At 37.9% G+C, this 14,537-nt stretch overlaps 1 protein-coding gene across 6 annotated transcripts in view; it reads left to right on the top strand.

Annotated features, from left to right (window-relative positions):
• The window catches only part of ark2n (arkadia (RNF111) N-terminal like PKA signaling regulator 2N), a 62,543-nt gene that overhangs the window by 2,811 nt on the left and 45,195 nt on the right, over positions 1-14,537 (top strand). Inside the window, exon 1 of one of the 6 annotated variants that reach the window (XM_062972587.1) lies at positions 6,784-6,804. The exons of the other annotated variants lie outside the window; for them this stretch is intronic. The gene's annotated coding sequence lies outside the window, so the exon portion shown is untranslated. Of the gene's footprint in view, positions 1-6,783; positions 6,805-14,537 lie in introns of those variants that run through there. 6 annotated transcript variants of the gene reach the window in all.

Genomic DNA, 14,537 nt, shown 5'->3' with positions numbered 1-14,537 from the left:
TTACTGGGAAGGAAGAAGGGTTACTTGGGTCAGATCATCTTATACAGGATGAACCTTAAGAGAAACTTTTCCTTTTGAGGAAATCTGTACAGTTGTTCTCCCCCCTCCATAACCATGGATTCAACTATCCACAGCTTCAAAATATTCCTTAAAAATTCCCAGAGGTGAACCTTGATTTTGCCATTTTACATATAAGAGACACCTTTTTATTACACCACTGTATATAATGGACTTCAGGATCTACTGATTTTGGTATCTACATGGGGTCAGGAACCAAACCCCAAGCAATGAATCCCCTACCACCAGCACCTTTCTCCTTGCTGCACCTGGTGGTTGGATTGGATCCTTCTTTGACTTATAGTATCTCTTGCTACTGTTTGCATCTCGTCAACATCATTATCCTCAGAAAGATGTAGGAAGCAATTGCTTCGATAGAATAATAGAGTTGGAAGAGACCACATGGGCCATCTAATCCAACTCCCTGCCATGCAGGAAAAGCACAATTAAAGCACTCCCAACTGATGGCCAGCCAGCCTTTCTTTAAAAGCTTCCAAGGAGGGAGCTTCCACCACACTCTGAGGCAGAGAATTCCACTTCTAAACAGCTCTTCTTATGGTCAAGAAGTTCGTCCAAATGTTCAGGTGGATCTCCTTTCTTGCAACTTGAACCCATTGCTCCTAGTTTCTAGGGCAGCAGAAAACAAGCCTACTTCTTCCTCATAATGACATCCTTTCACATATTTATACATGACTGTCATGTCTTCTCTCAACCGTCTCTTGAGCAGGCTAAACATACCCCACTCTTTGAGACGCTTCTCATAGGGATTCATGGTCTCCAGACTTTTGATCATTTTAGTTGCCCTCCTCTGGACACCTTCCACCTTGTCACTATCTGTTTTGAACTGTGGTGCCCAGAATTGGACACAATATTCCAGGTAAAGAGGTTTAACCAAAGTTGAATAGAGAGGCTCCATGACTTCCCTTGATCTAGATTGTATAGCAGGCATGGGCAAACTTGGCTGTTAGGAATTGTGGGAGCTGAAGTCTAAAACACCTGGAGGGCTGAAGTTTGCCCATGCCTACTTTATACTCTTTTTAATGCAGCCCAAAACCCCATTGGCTTTTTAAATTGCTCATAACACTCTTGGCTCATGTTCAACTTCTTGTCCACGAAAGACAAAGACTCTTAAAATCTTTCTCACATGTAACTCTGCTGTCAAGCCAGGCATCACCCATCCTGTATTTTTCCATTTAATTATTCTATTTAAGTGAAGTATTCTATATTTCTTTTTGCTGAAATTCATTTTGTTAGTTTTGGCCCGGCTCTCTTATCTGTTGAGGTCATTTTGAATTTTGATCTTAACTTCTGGAGTATTAACTATTCCTTTTAATTTGGTGTAATCTGCAAACTTGACATCTTCATCCAAGTCATTAATAACAATGTAGTAATATATTTTCTTTCTTACCTGCCTCTCCTCAAGGCGGGACACTGAAAATATACAGATAAAAGCAAGACCATTAAATCACATATATTAAAAGACACAAGATTAAAACACATTCAGATAGTTTGTACACATAAAATGTTAGTTTAAATTCATAGTTTAAAATTTACTGGGTGGACTTGCCGGGAGAGATAGGTCTTTAATTGTGTTTTAAATTCTGGCATCCTGTTTGGCTGTTGAATCTCTTTCGTCAGATTCTGTCTGGTTGGAGTAAACATCCTTCTGTGGATTATGCAGGAGACTGAGAAAACCACCTCTGGAAGGAACTGGGAAAACGACCTCTGAGGATCCTTTGGCTTAAAAAACCCTATGAAATTCATGATGGTGGCTATAAGTTGACGGGCGACTTGAAGGGATATATGCGTTGTTGTTTGCCTTCAAGTTGTTTCCTCTTTATGTCAGCTCTAACTCAAATGGAGTTGTATTTGGCAAGTCTTTGCCATTCTCTGAGGCTGAGAGAAAGTGTCTTGCCCAAGGTCACCCAGCAGGGGTTCCATGCTTAAGTGGGGGTTCAGACCCCAGTCTTCAGAATGTTAGTCCAAGATTCAAATCACTACAATGGCTTGAAAGCACGCGCGCGCGCACACACACACACACACACACAAATACTCTGAAGTCATCAATCCTGCCTGATTTTGGAAGATAAGCAGATAAGACCTGGTTAGTAGTTGGATGGGAATGCCAAGGAATCCCAGGTGCTGTAGGCCAGTGCTATTCAAAGTGTTGGTTCCTAGACTGAGGCCCCATCTACACTGACCATTTAATGCAGTTTCAAAACAGTATTGAAGAAAGTGGTATTGCTGTGCATGTGATTAACTATACAGGAAATCCTGGAATCAGTTTGAAAGCCGAGATGGTGTGCAGCAATGCACAATGAGGGCTTTCTTTTGTGCAGTTTTGTTGGAGTTTGTTGTATCGCAGCTGGAGCGTCGATCTAGATTAATTTTTCAGTGAAGATAGGGCCTGATGCTGATCTCTGAATAATTGGTTTTTAGTGCCTGGAAAGAAAGAATCAGTTGTAGCCCTTATAAAGAAGTACCCATATATAGTTTCAGTCTCTGAAACACCAGAAGAAACTAATTGCTATCCTTCTGCATCAACAGCCTGAGAAGCCCTGCCACGGGCTATACTTCAGAGTAGGGTAATGGCTAAGCATCTTAGTCTCCCTTGCCTAGGAACACTGAAGTTCATGGGGTTACCGTTAAGTTAAAAACAACTTAAAGACACTCACACACATACTTGATGAACAATAATAATGTCATGATGTCATGAACCTGCTGTCTGTGTTTGTGTTTAGGTGATACTCTGAAATAGGGAGATGTAATGAAGCAGAGTTTCCAACCTCTTCTTCACACGCTCCTACCCACTATGTTTTCACAATAGTTTTATTTTAAAGAGAAAAAGACGGTATAGATTTGACAGCATTTTTAGATATGATATGCTCTCCATTGTCATACATCCCAGTATGTTTTGCTGCACATATGGATGTATGTGCCCCTTTATAAAGTAAAGATTCTTTGTTTTCTGTGAAAATTGAAGCATATATGTTTATACCGGGTGAGCCAAAAATGATTTCAGTATTTAGTAACTATTTAGTAATAAAGTTTAGTAACTTTATATTTTGTTTTTAATTTACAATACAGTAGCATTATATACATTATATACAAGAAATTAAATAACATTACATGGAAAATATTTTCAAAAACTAATTAAAACATAAGTTGCCTGTTCCGGTAGAAGAGAAGGAAGTAATGTTCCTTTTATTCTGGCCAACAGAATTTAATGTACTACAACATATTTTTCTTAGAAGTCAGATTATTATATGTATGTGACCTAGAATTTGTTCATACCTTTCTGTTGATCTAGTTCTGAAGGACTGTAGTTCTTCATAAGGCAGTGCACATTTGAACTCCACTTAAACTTAAGAGACAGGAAGAAAGGAATTATTTTTCCCTGAGGCAAGTTCAAGTGCACACACAATACTGCTAACCCTTTCTAATCTACCTTATTGAGTTGAAAATTATTCCAGATTGGTTGCTGAGTATTACTTTTGTGGCTTGATGATGCCTTGTACACAGTTACCCACCCCCCACATCCTTCTCCCTCTCCATATTTCATGTTCTGAACATTTTATCAACAGTTAGTGAATGTGGAAACAAGCCAGAGGTGTAATTGTAAATCAGCTGTCTGGCTTTAAGTATTAAAAAATTCCTTTCGGCTGGTTTAATGGCAGTGAGTGATAAATATAGCTGCTTTAGATTTCTCTGACCTGACACATAGTAGCAAAGCTCAATTTGAAGATTTAGCAGCTACCTTGCACCCCTTTGTGTAAGAATAATTATTTCTCTAGGTCACTTTATCAGCCATATTCTTAACATCAGAGAAAATCCTTTTTTTGGATGTTTGGAGCAAAACATTGATATTGATGATATAATGCAGCATCAGGAAATCTCTTAAAGGAGAGCACTCCTTACACTTTTTATATACAGTATATAAGTTTAGGTTTGTAGAATGTAATGAAATGAATTGTTTTGGAGATGATGCATTATAAATGTCCAAAGATATACAGTACTGCTTCTTAACATTTGAAATAAAAAAATAAGCACTAAATTATCTTTCTACAAAAGCTCAGATGTGTTCTGTTTTGAAATAGCTGTAGAAATATAAGCATTATCCTAAGTTTAAAAAGGCAGAATTGAATATTATAATGCCTTGCTTAATACTTGGATACTTTTTACTTACAAAAAGCAACCCGTGAAAGGGTATATGTTATTTTGCTGCTGAATTGGTAATAGTTGGTGGATTCTTATATCACTATGGTTTTGTTCTGTGAACTCTGGCATTTATGTTTGTGGAATGACTTAATATGTATTAATAAAGACATGATCAGTAATGCATTAAAAGATTATTATGTGATACACTTAGCTTGGCCTTTGTCTTTATCTTAACTTAATACTAGTGAAATCCTACTTCTGGGGAAAGTCAGCCTTTGTCTCTAGTTATTAAGCTGGTTTTCAATGGAGTGAATGGGTAATGGAAAGACTTCTACAGTGATCCTTGATTATAGATTCTCAAAAGTGTAATTTTCCTTTCCTCCCCTCATAGACTTTCTTCCTTTTCTTTCTTTCCTTTTCTTCCTTCCTTTCTCTACTCTTCTTTTTCTTTCTTCATTCCCTTCTTCCTTTCCTTCTTTTCTCCTCCCTTCTTTCCCTTCTTTTTCTTTCTTCTCTCATCTCCCCCTTCCTTCCTTTTCTCATCTTTTCTTTCCCTTCTTTTTCTCCTTCTTCCCCCCCCCCCCCTTTATCACCTAGCAACATCCAATCTGCTTTGTTTCTTCTGTTTCTCTTAATTCTGGGCAGGTTGGATAATGAAGGTTACGTTCCAAGTTTGATCCAGTTCAATCAAGCCATGTAGGAACCTTTTGATACAAACTAACAAACATACTTTGCCTTTTATATTTATAGATATATGTGTTATGGTTTTTTTGAATACTGAAAAGAGGTGAAGATTATTTCCGTTGCCTGTGTAAGATGCAAGGTCATCGGTAATTTTTCTGAAGGAGACTTTGAAGGCTGGAAGATTTAGTAGAGCAAGGGTGGTATAGTTTGAGCACTAAGCAATGAATTTGGAGATCAGAGTTCAGATCCCCACAGCTGTAGACTTACATTGATGACCTTGAGCAAGTCACACACTCAGTCTGAGAGAACTGCAAAGGCAAGCTCCCATGTACAGATTTTGCCACAAAAATCCCATGATCTTTGCCTTAGGGTTGCCATAAGTTGGAAATGACCAGAACACATACTTTTAGAGACATATTTTATACTGAATATTCAGTAACAGAAATTGCATATATAACTCTTCTGTAGTCTGTAATCCACACTATAGAGCCAGTTTATTGTAGTCTGTCTGTTGGATAAGGAGGTCAGGTGACCTTGGGTGCATCATACTCTCTCAGCCAAAAGAGAAAGACAAACCTCTTCTGAATTACATCTTGCCATTAATATCCTAGAATAGAATTAGGGCACATACCTGAAGTTAGGTATTATTAAATGAATATCTGCTTTCTCTTCTATTGTAGTCTATCTGTTTTGTAGCACAAATACCTGTGTGTGTGTGTGTGTGTGTGTGTTTTTGGGGTGTGTGTGTGTTAATAGATCTATTCAAGAATACTTTAGTAGTAAGTATGATTGAATAGGAAATGTTCATGCGTGGATGTTTCTGCAAGGAGTGCTAAGGAGTTGAAAGACAGAAGGCTGATTTTTATGACAAGCATTAAAGATAGAGGTGTTGAAGTGATGATGGATGTCTTGTTATCACTCACCACAAAGTACTTTGAGAAACTCTGGTGTTGTGGTTTGAGTGTTGGACCATGACATTGACAGGCTAAAGTTGGAAGTTCTCATTCAGCCATGGAAAGCTATTAGGTGATTTTGGGCAGGCTGCACTTTCTCGGCCTTTGAGGAAGGCAATGGCAAATGCCTTCTGAATAAATCTTGTTGCGAAAACCCTGTGAAAAGTTTGCCATTTAAAGACAGGCAATAAAGCACTGAACAATTCTGGGAAAACTTAGCAAACTTTGTCTGAATATTTATTTTCTCTACCAAGTAATGTGAAAAATATTACAAGCAGACAGAAAAATGTGTCTGACTTATTGAGAACGTCAGTACACATAGCAAAGAATGCTTCCTTAATAGTTTAGAAACCTGACAGTTTCTCTATTTTAATTATTTATGTACACTGCCTCTTCAGGCTCCAATTCTGGGGCGCCTCACCCTTCACTGGCAATTTGATAAAAGGAGAAAGTAATGGAATAGATATACTTTTAATTATCATAGAGAAGAGCAATGGACTGTAATGCCAAGGACTGGAATAAGTAAAATGCAGCCCTCTGTAATGCCCTTCCCACTCTGCTGGGCTAAAGAAAGGCTAGCACTAGTTGAGGAGAATCTTATAAGCCCACCCTTTAGTGGCTATTTGCTATTACTACATGTAACATTGGCAGTAAAGTGGAGGAACAAAATATGTAACACAGGGTTCCATAACAAGTGTTCTGAGCAACACAATTTAGTTATACCTGCTTTTTCTTAAACTTGTTTATCTACATGATTAGTGGTCTTAAGGAGTTGTTTTCTGGAGTGAGAAACTGATCCAGAGTGGATTTTTATTACTTGGAAGCTTGAAGTGTAATTTTATCAGCTCTATGTAATGGAGCTGGTTTGTCAGTATACTGATGCATGTGGGTTTTTAAAAAAAAATGCAGTAGAAGATCATAAAGAGAGAAAAGCTGGATCATCAGACTATAGGTATGTCTATTGCGTAGGTATGTTATCTAGTTACGTTAAAGCTCCATCTGCCTTCTAAAATTTATGGTGGTCAAAACTGATAACTCACAGGTGAAGTAGTAACTGAAAAAAAAGTCTCTTTGGCTGTAGATACCAGTTAAAGGGCCAGGGTTTCATTGTACTTGGCAGTCTGCAGCTCAGCAGATTAGTTTGTTCTAGAGCAGGGGTCCTCAAACTTTTAAAGCAGCGGGCCGGTCCACAATCCTTCAGACTGTTGAGGGGCCAAATTATCATTTGAAAAAAATATGAACAAATTTCTATGCACACTGCACATGTCTTCTTTGTAGTGCAAAAAACAACAACAATGAAAGAACAATACAATATTTGAATATAAGAACAATTTTAACCAACATAAATCTATCAGGATTTCAATGGAAAGTGTGGACCTGCTTCTGGCCAATGAGATAGTCAAGTTAATTAGGATTGTTATTGTTGTTGTTGTTGTTGTTGTTGTTGTTGTGTGCCTTCAAGTCATGTCAGACTTGGGCGAGCCTGAGTCTAAAATTGTTCATTTATTTATTTACTACATTTATTTACTACATTTATATCCCATCCTCCTCACCCCAAAGGGGACTCAGAGCAGCTGTATGTTCAAACAATATATTATTAGCATAGCACAATATTAGCATTATATATTACTATATACTGAACTATACCACTGTACTGTAATATAATATGTAATATATAACATATAATTTAATATTGTTATATGGTATTATTATTAGTATTATATTGTATAACATATTTTTATCAATTTTATATGTATATATAATATTAAAACTGATATAAAAATATATTATAAAACGGAGGGCGGGGGTCAGGTAAATGACCTTGGAGGGCCGCATCCGGCCCCCGGGCCTTAGTTTGGGGACCCCTGTTCTAGAGGATGCATCTACACTGTAGAATTAATGCAGTTTGACCCCACTTTAAATGTCATGGCTCAATGCTGTGGAATCCTGCGGTTTGTAATTTGGAGAAGCAGCTACATTATTTGGCAGAGAAGGCAATTGAGCCATGATAATTAAAGTTGTGTCAAACTGTATAATTTCTATAGTGTCGGTGCTGCCAGAGATGAGTTTAAGCAAGAACAGTAGTACATACTAACTGTTAGGCCTGGTTGTGTGGGAAAAGACTTGTCAGTACTAATTTAGAATAATATCAGCTAGAATGAACTGGAATGTTATTAGGTGTGTATAAATGAACAGTGGAGTTGAATGTGTGAGAATAAAGTAGACAGGTTTCATCAATGGATCAATAACCAGCACCAATTCCTTTTAAAGAGAAAGACAAAAGTGCAAGCTCCCTCTGGTCAAATCTTGCCAAGAAAACCCTGTGTTATGCTTGCCTTAGACTCAGAAGCAACTTGAAGGCACACAACAACAAAAGAGATGTGAAAGTCTAAGGAGCAATGACATTCAGAATACATTATGTGTGATTCTGTTCATTTCCAAGAAGTTTATTTTCTTTTCAAGCATTTCTACCACAATATTTATTTCATCATGTGGAATAAAATATGTTAGCCAAGGGTTTCCCACCTCCAAGTGTATTATATCTGAACACACATAAGAAGCTGATACTGGCAAAGAAGCCTTCAAATCCTGCAGAACAGTGAACATCCTGGGATATTTGGTACAGGAATACGGCCTGGGATTCTGTAAAGCTTCTCACCTTTTAAATATCTTCCGTCTTTGGCGGCTTGTGAAAGACACTGCTCTATGTTTAGTAATACTCGCACCAAATCAGAAATAAACTGATGCGTGAAAGGGTGGAGAAGCTCATTTCAGTTCAGGCAAATCTTTATTTTTCGGATATATTGGTGATGACAAAACAAAGAGCAGAAAGACCAGAAACTTCCAATAGTGATTTCCAGAAAAATGAGATTGGTTGGATGAGGTAATGGAAGTAAAATACTACTTATGTCATGGTTCCTTCCTCCCAGTCTCCCTCCCCCCTCCCTTCTCTCCTAATTCTTCCTCACTGCAAAACGTTGCTTTCTGTGTTTAGTTGATTTTCAGGGGACTCTGATCAGAACATGTTACAACATCATTTGTTTTACCCTACAATTCATTTGATTTACTGTTTTCATGTTTCAGCCTTTATAAACACCCAAAGTTGAGAGATCCTAGGTTTCTTAAGAGTTTAGGAGTTATACCTCAGTTGGAATAAATAAGTGGATTGTTATAACGTAAAATTTGTAAGCACTCCCTGAAGAGTGATTCAGTTGTAACATACCCAAATATGGTAATATAAAAATGTCATTTGTAATATATATAAGTGTAATAATGATACATGTGAACCAATTTTTAGATATAGATATAGGGAAGATTGACATGTCTTTTGCAGTTTTCTCAATTTGAGACTCAAGGCAGCTTGATTTAAAAGAACTTAAAACAGTGGTTCTCAACCTGGGGTCCTCAGATGTTTTTGGCCTTTAACTCCCAGAAATCCTAACAACTGGTGAACTGGCTAGGATTTCTGAGAGTTATAGGCCAAAAACATCTGGCGTCTCCAGGTTGAGAACCACTGGCTTAAAACATACAAAAAGTGAACATTAAAATAGAATTGAATGAGAGACAATATTAAAATACTTCAAAGTTCTAGTTAAAAGAATAATAAGCTAATATAAAGAATTAAAAACTTTAAAATGTTGCAGTTCAAAGCAATAGAATACCTTTTTGCCTATTGTTTGAAACCTTTCTTTTTCAAAAGCCTGTTGAAATACAATGGTGTTTGTGAAGGTGGTGGAACTGAGAGAAGAACATAGTTATGATCTGCCAGGTAGCTTGGACCTGTGCCACAAGTCAAATCTGCTCTTTGAATTTTACCTAGAAACAAATTGGCTTCTAGTAGGGCTGATTTAGCAGGGGAGTAGTATGGTTTCCGTATCTTGCCCCAAAACAGGAGTGGTACTGTAATTGAGGAAACAGTTGGGTTGTAGAGGAAGCAAGGAGGTTGAAGAGAAAGTATACACTACTACTTCTCTCTTCCTATAAATGGCTCTTCTACTCTCTCTATCAGAAATAAAGGCAAGGTTAGAAAATAAGAGCTTAAGGAAAATGGTTGGTACCTCTGTGTTTTTCAAAACTGTGCAACCCAACCCTGTGCATATGTATGCAAAAATAATCTAAGGACTTACTCCTGAGTAAATGTGTTTAGGTTTTTAGCTTTCAAAGGAATTATTTTATGAAATTCTTAATATGGCTGTTCATCATTTCTTCACATAGGTTGTCATTTTTAATTTTCAAAGTTTACTCCTCTCCTATCACCAAACTCTTTAAATTTAAAATAGATGTCTTCAGTGTTATTGTTGTAGACTTGGATAAAAGTGAAAATTACAGTTTTAAATTACCATGTATTTTACTGCTCTGAAATATCATCCTCAATCTATTTATAACATGTTTACAAAAGTGGACAAATGAAATCAGGGTGGAAATTTTTAGCTAATGTAAATGTTTATTTCCTCAAGTATAGTTCTTTGGATACCAGTATAGATGTATTCTTTTTAATAGGACAGTTACTGCATGATTTTCATGGAAATCATTTAGTACAAATGGAGTAGCAGTAGATATCTAGCACAGGGGTGTCAGATTCATTTTCACTAGGGCCACATCTGCCTTTATGGTTGCCTTCAAAGGGCATTAGAAATGTCATTCTAAGACTGTATAAATGTAATTCTGTTGCCCTGGCGTTGAAAGCCACATAAAATGATTGGGGGGGTGGGGCAGATATGCCTTGCGAATCTTGAGTTTGACACATGTTGTCTAGCATTACAAATGTTGTCAATTATTTTAAGAAAGCAGATGATAAACAAATGGATAAAAACCACCTCTTTTGTGAATTCATGACTTTTATAGTTAGCCATTCTTTTTACAGATTTTGTATGGCTTTCATTTCTGGTGCCGGATCAAGCTGAATAACTTCTCATGCATGTGTGTTCACATTCTTTGTTTAAAAGATGAATATAATATTTTTAGGCCCCAAATATGAAATAGGAATAGTTCTATAAGTACAGTGTACTTTCCACTGACTGAAAAAGTATTGTCAACTTCTCTGAGATTTCAGTTCCTTTTGGTTTTGCCTAACAGTTCATTGTAACTGAGAAGGTTCCATATTTCATCATGATCAAGCATGCTTTGAAATTAATTTTATACCATTGGAAAGGAAATACAAAGGATATACAAAGGAAATACGATTAAGTAATGAATCAGATGAAAGTATTTCCTTGTACTAGCTCAGAAACTACAATGGACTGGAAACCCCTTAGGAAATTTACTTTAAAAAACAAGAGCTTTGACATTTTAAATGATGCACTTTGTTACGTGTTCGTCAGACATTTGAACTCCAGGAGGCCTGTTAATTCACGATGGAACCTAAAGTTTCCTCTTGCATAATTACAGTGCAAGGCATATGTAAATAAAGTAGTGTGTGAATTTACTTAACCTTTCCTCCATGGTGCAATCTCATATCATGGTATCTCACTGATATTGCAGTATCCTATATCATAATGTTCTTTCTCATCTCAACCTTGTGGGATACAATAAGATGGAAAACAAATGATTTTTCCTGAAGCCACAGACATAGCATTATAGTTTCAGCACAGGTCTTCTTGATCCACACCTACTGTACTAGCCTCTGTTGAAATTGGGCACTGAATTAGTGTAGAAACAAGATTTTTTCACTACTCTCTGTACATTTTCTCTGAGTGCAACATATTTTGAGCTACTCTTTTTACAGGTGCAGCTTAGTTTCTGTACTAACAAATAAAGAACACTTGCATAGCTCCAGCTATTTAAAGATTGGAACCAGTACACTTGTAAAAAACACAACATGCTGGCTCTAGTTAGAATTATTTTAATTTCAAGAGAGAGGTGAAATAACAAATAGGGTATTTCATATTCATACTATGTAGATCAGAAGACAGTTTTTTTTAAAGCAAGTTGATAAATATGTGGAACAGGTTTTAACCCACTGAGACGGATAAAATTAATCTTAACTTCAAATCTCCATCACTCAATCAGTGATAAAGCTTCATAAAAGTAAGTTTGAACATGAAATTAAAAAAAATTCTTAATGTGTTTTATGAATTTTGTCTCAAGTGCCACATCAGACTCAGTACTGCTGCCCTTAACCTGAACAGTAAAGAGCACAAAGTACAGGCAGTCCCCGAGTTACAAACAACTCATACCTAAGAACAAAGGTGAGACAACAGGAAGTGAGAGAAATCTACCCCTAGGAAAGGAAATTCACTCCTGGAAGAGTTATCATGGGGAAAACGTGTCTCCATTGAAGCTTTGTCTCCAATCCTTTTTTCCACAACAAGCTGCATTTTTCAAAATCCAATGATCACAGGGACAAAAAGGAAGGGGAAATCTTTGAGCAGGGACACATACAAACACAACAGGGGTGTTGACCCTATGCTATCCAATGCTTGTGTGTGTATCTATACAGATATATACAGGGGACTGCCTGTATTTGAAAGAGGAAATGTTTTTTCAGGCATGCCTTAGGGCCACCCCCTACTTGAAGCTACAAACAATTTCCCTGCACTTCCTGTTTGCTTCCATAGCAGCTTTAAAAAAAACACGCAGACACGCGTGGGGCTAAGTGAGGATAAGGCTGGACTAAGGAGGATTTTATTCTTGACTCTCATGGATCTGACAGAATCGGAGCTAGTTCAGTAGGGATAAGAGTGCCTCTCCCATTATCAATGCTTGAACAATAGAAGCTGCCAAATTGGAAAGCAGCATCGTGTTCATCCACAATTGCTGTTTTCCTTTTCGGCTCTCCTTTAGAGGTGCCTCTTCATGGTACTGTGACAGAATTTGAGTCAAGAAGAGTCAACCTGGGCTGTGGCGCAGGCGGGAGAGCAAGCCAGTGCAATTAACTGCAATGAATCACTCTGACCAGGAGGTCATGAGTTCGAGCCCCGCTCGGAGCCTATGTTTGTTTGTCTTTGTTCTATGTTAAAAGGCATTGAATGTTTGCCTATATGTGTAATGTGATCCGCCCTGAGTCCCCTTCGGGGTGAGAAGGGCGGAATATAAATACTGTAAATAAACCCAGCTGCTCATTATTCTGCTATTATCCTTTAGATTGCCATTTTCTAGCTTGTGTGCAGGAGAGAGGTAGTGCCAAGAATACCTTTGATATGTTCACCTTAACTCAGAAATTACTTAAAGGCACACAACAACGACGTCACTTGTTGTGGCTTTAGGTGAAGGTAAAGACTATCAGGAAAGGGGTCAGACTTTAGAGTGATAACTCTGATGGTGTTCATTTTGTCCAGTGATGAGGATTTGAAAAGTAATAGCCTGTAGGGAGTTGAATCAGATTTTGACACCTCTTCCTGGGAAGGAAGAAGGGTTACTTGGTTCAAATCATCTTAGACAGGATGAACCTCAGGAGCAACTTTTCATTTTCTTTCTGAGGAAATCTGTACAATTGGTCCTCCATAGATATAACTATCCACAACTTCAATATATTTTCCAAAAAAATCCCAAAAGTAAACCTTGTTTTTGCTGTTTTACATATAAGAGACACCATTGTGCTCCTCCACTGTGTATAATGGACTTGAGCATCTATTGATTTTGTTACCTACATGGGGTCCAGGAAGCAAACTCCGAACAGCGAATCATAGAATCATAGAGTTGGAAGAGATCTCATGGGCCATCCAGTCCAACCCCTTGCCAAAAAGCAGGAAATTGCACTCAAAACACCCTCGTCAGATGGCCATCCAGCCTCTGCTTAAAAGCTTTAAAAGAAGGAGCCTCCACCTCGCTCTGGGCAGAGAGTTTCACTGCTGAACAGCTCTCACAGTGAGGAAGTTCTTCCTAATATTCAGATGGAATCTCCTTTCTTGTAGTTTGAAGCCATTGTTCTGTGCCCTAGTCTCCAGGGCAGCAGAAAACAAGCTTGCTCCCTCCTCCCTATGACTTCCCCTCACATATTTATTCATGGCTATCATGTCTCCTCTGAGCCTTCTCTTCTGCAGACTAAACATTCCCAGCGCTTTTAAGTCACTCTTGATAGGGCTTGTTCTCCAGACCCTTGATCATTTTAGGCACCCTCCACTGGACACATTCCAGTTTGTCAACATCTTCCTTCAATTGTAGTGCCCAGAATTGGACAGAGTGTGATTTCCAGGTGTGGTCTGACCAAGGCAGAATAGAGGTGTAGCATGACTTCCCTGGATCCAGACATTATACTCCTATTAATTCAGGCCAAAATTCCATTGGCCAGGCATCCATTCTTTATCATTGCATTTCATTTTTTTCTGCCTAAGTGGAGTATCTTGCATTTGTCCTTGTTGAACTTCATTTTGTTAGTATTGGCCCATCTCTCTAATCTGTTAAGATAGTTTTGAATTCTGCTCCTGTCTTCTGGAGTAATGGTTATCTCTCCCAATTTGATGTCATCTGCAAACTTGATGATCAAGCCTTCTAACCCTTCATCTAAGTCATTAATAAAGATGTTGAACAGGACCGGGCCCAGGACAGAACCCTGCGGCACTCCACTCGTGACTTCTTTCTAAGATGAAGATGACGCATTGGTGAGTTTTACCTATTACCAGCATTTTTCTCCTTGCTACACCTGGTGGTTGGATTGGGTCCTTTCTTGACTTGCAGCATCTCTTATTGCTGGTCTCCTGTTTGCCCCTCGTCAACACCATTATCCTCAGGAAGATGTAGGAAGCA

The sequence above is a fragment of the Anolis carolinensis genome, chromosome 2 (genome assembly GCF_035594765.1).
Source record: "Anolis carolinensis isolate JA03-04 chromosome 2, rAnoCar3.1.pri, whole genome shotgun sequence".
In the NCBI taxonomy this organism is placed as follows: Eukaryota; Metazoa; Chordata; class Lepidosauria; order Squamata; family Dactyloidae; genus Anolis; species Anolis carolinensis.
Note: the sequence above shows the minus strand (reverse complement) of the source record. Positions and strands in the feature narration are given on the sequence as shown.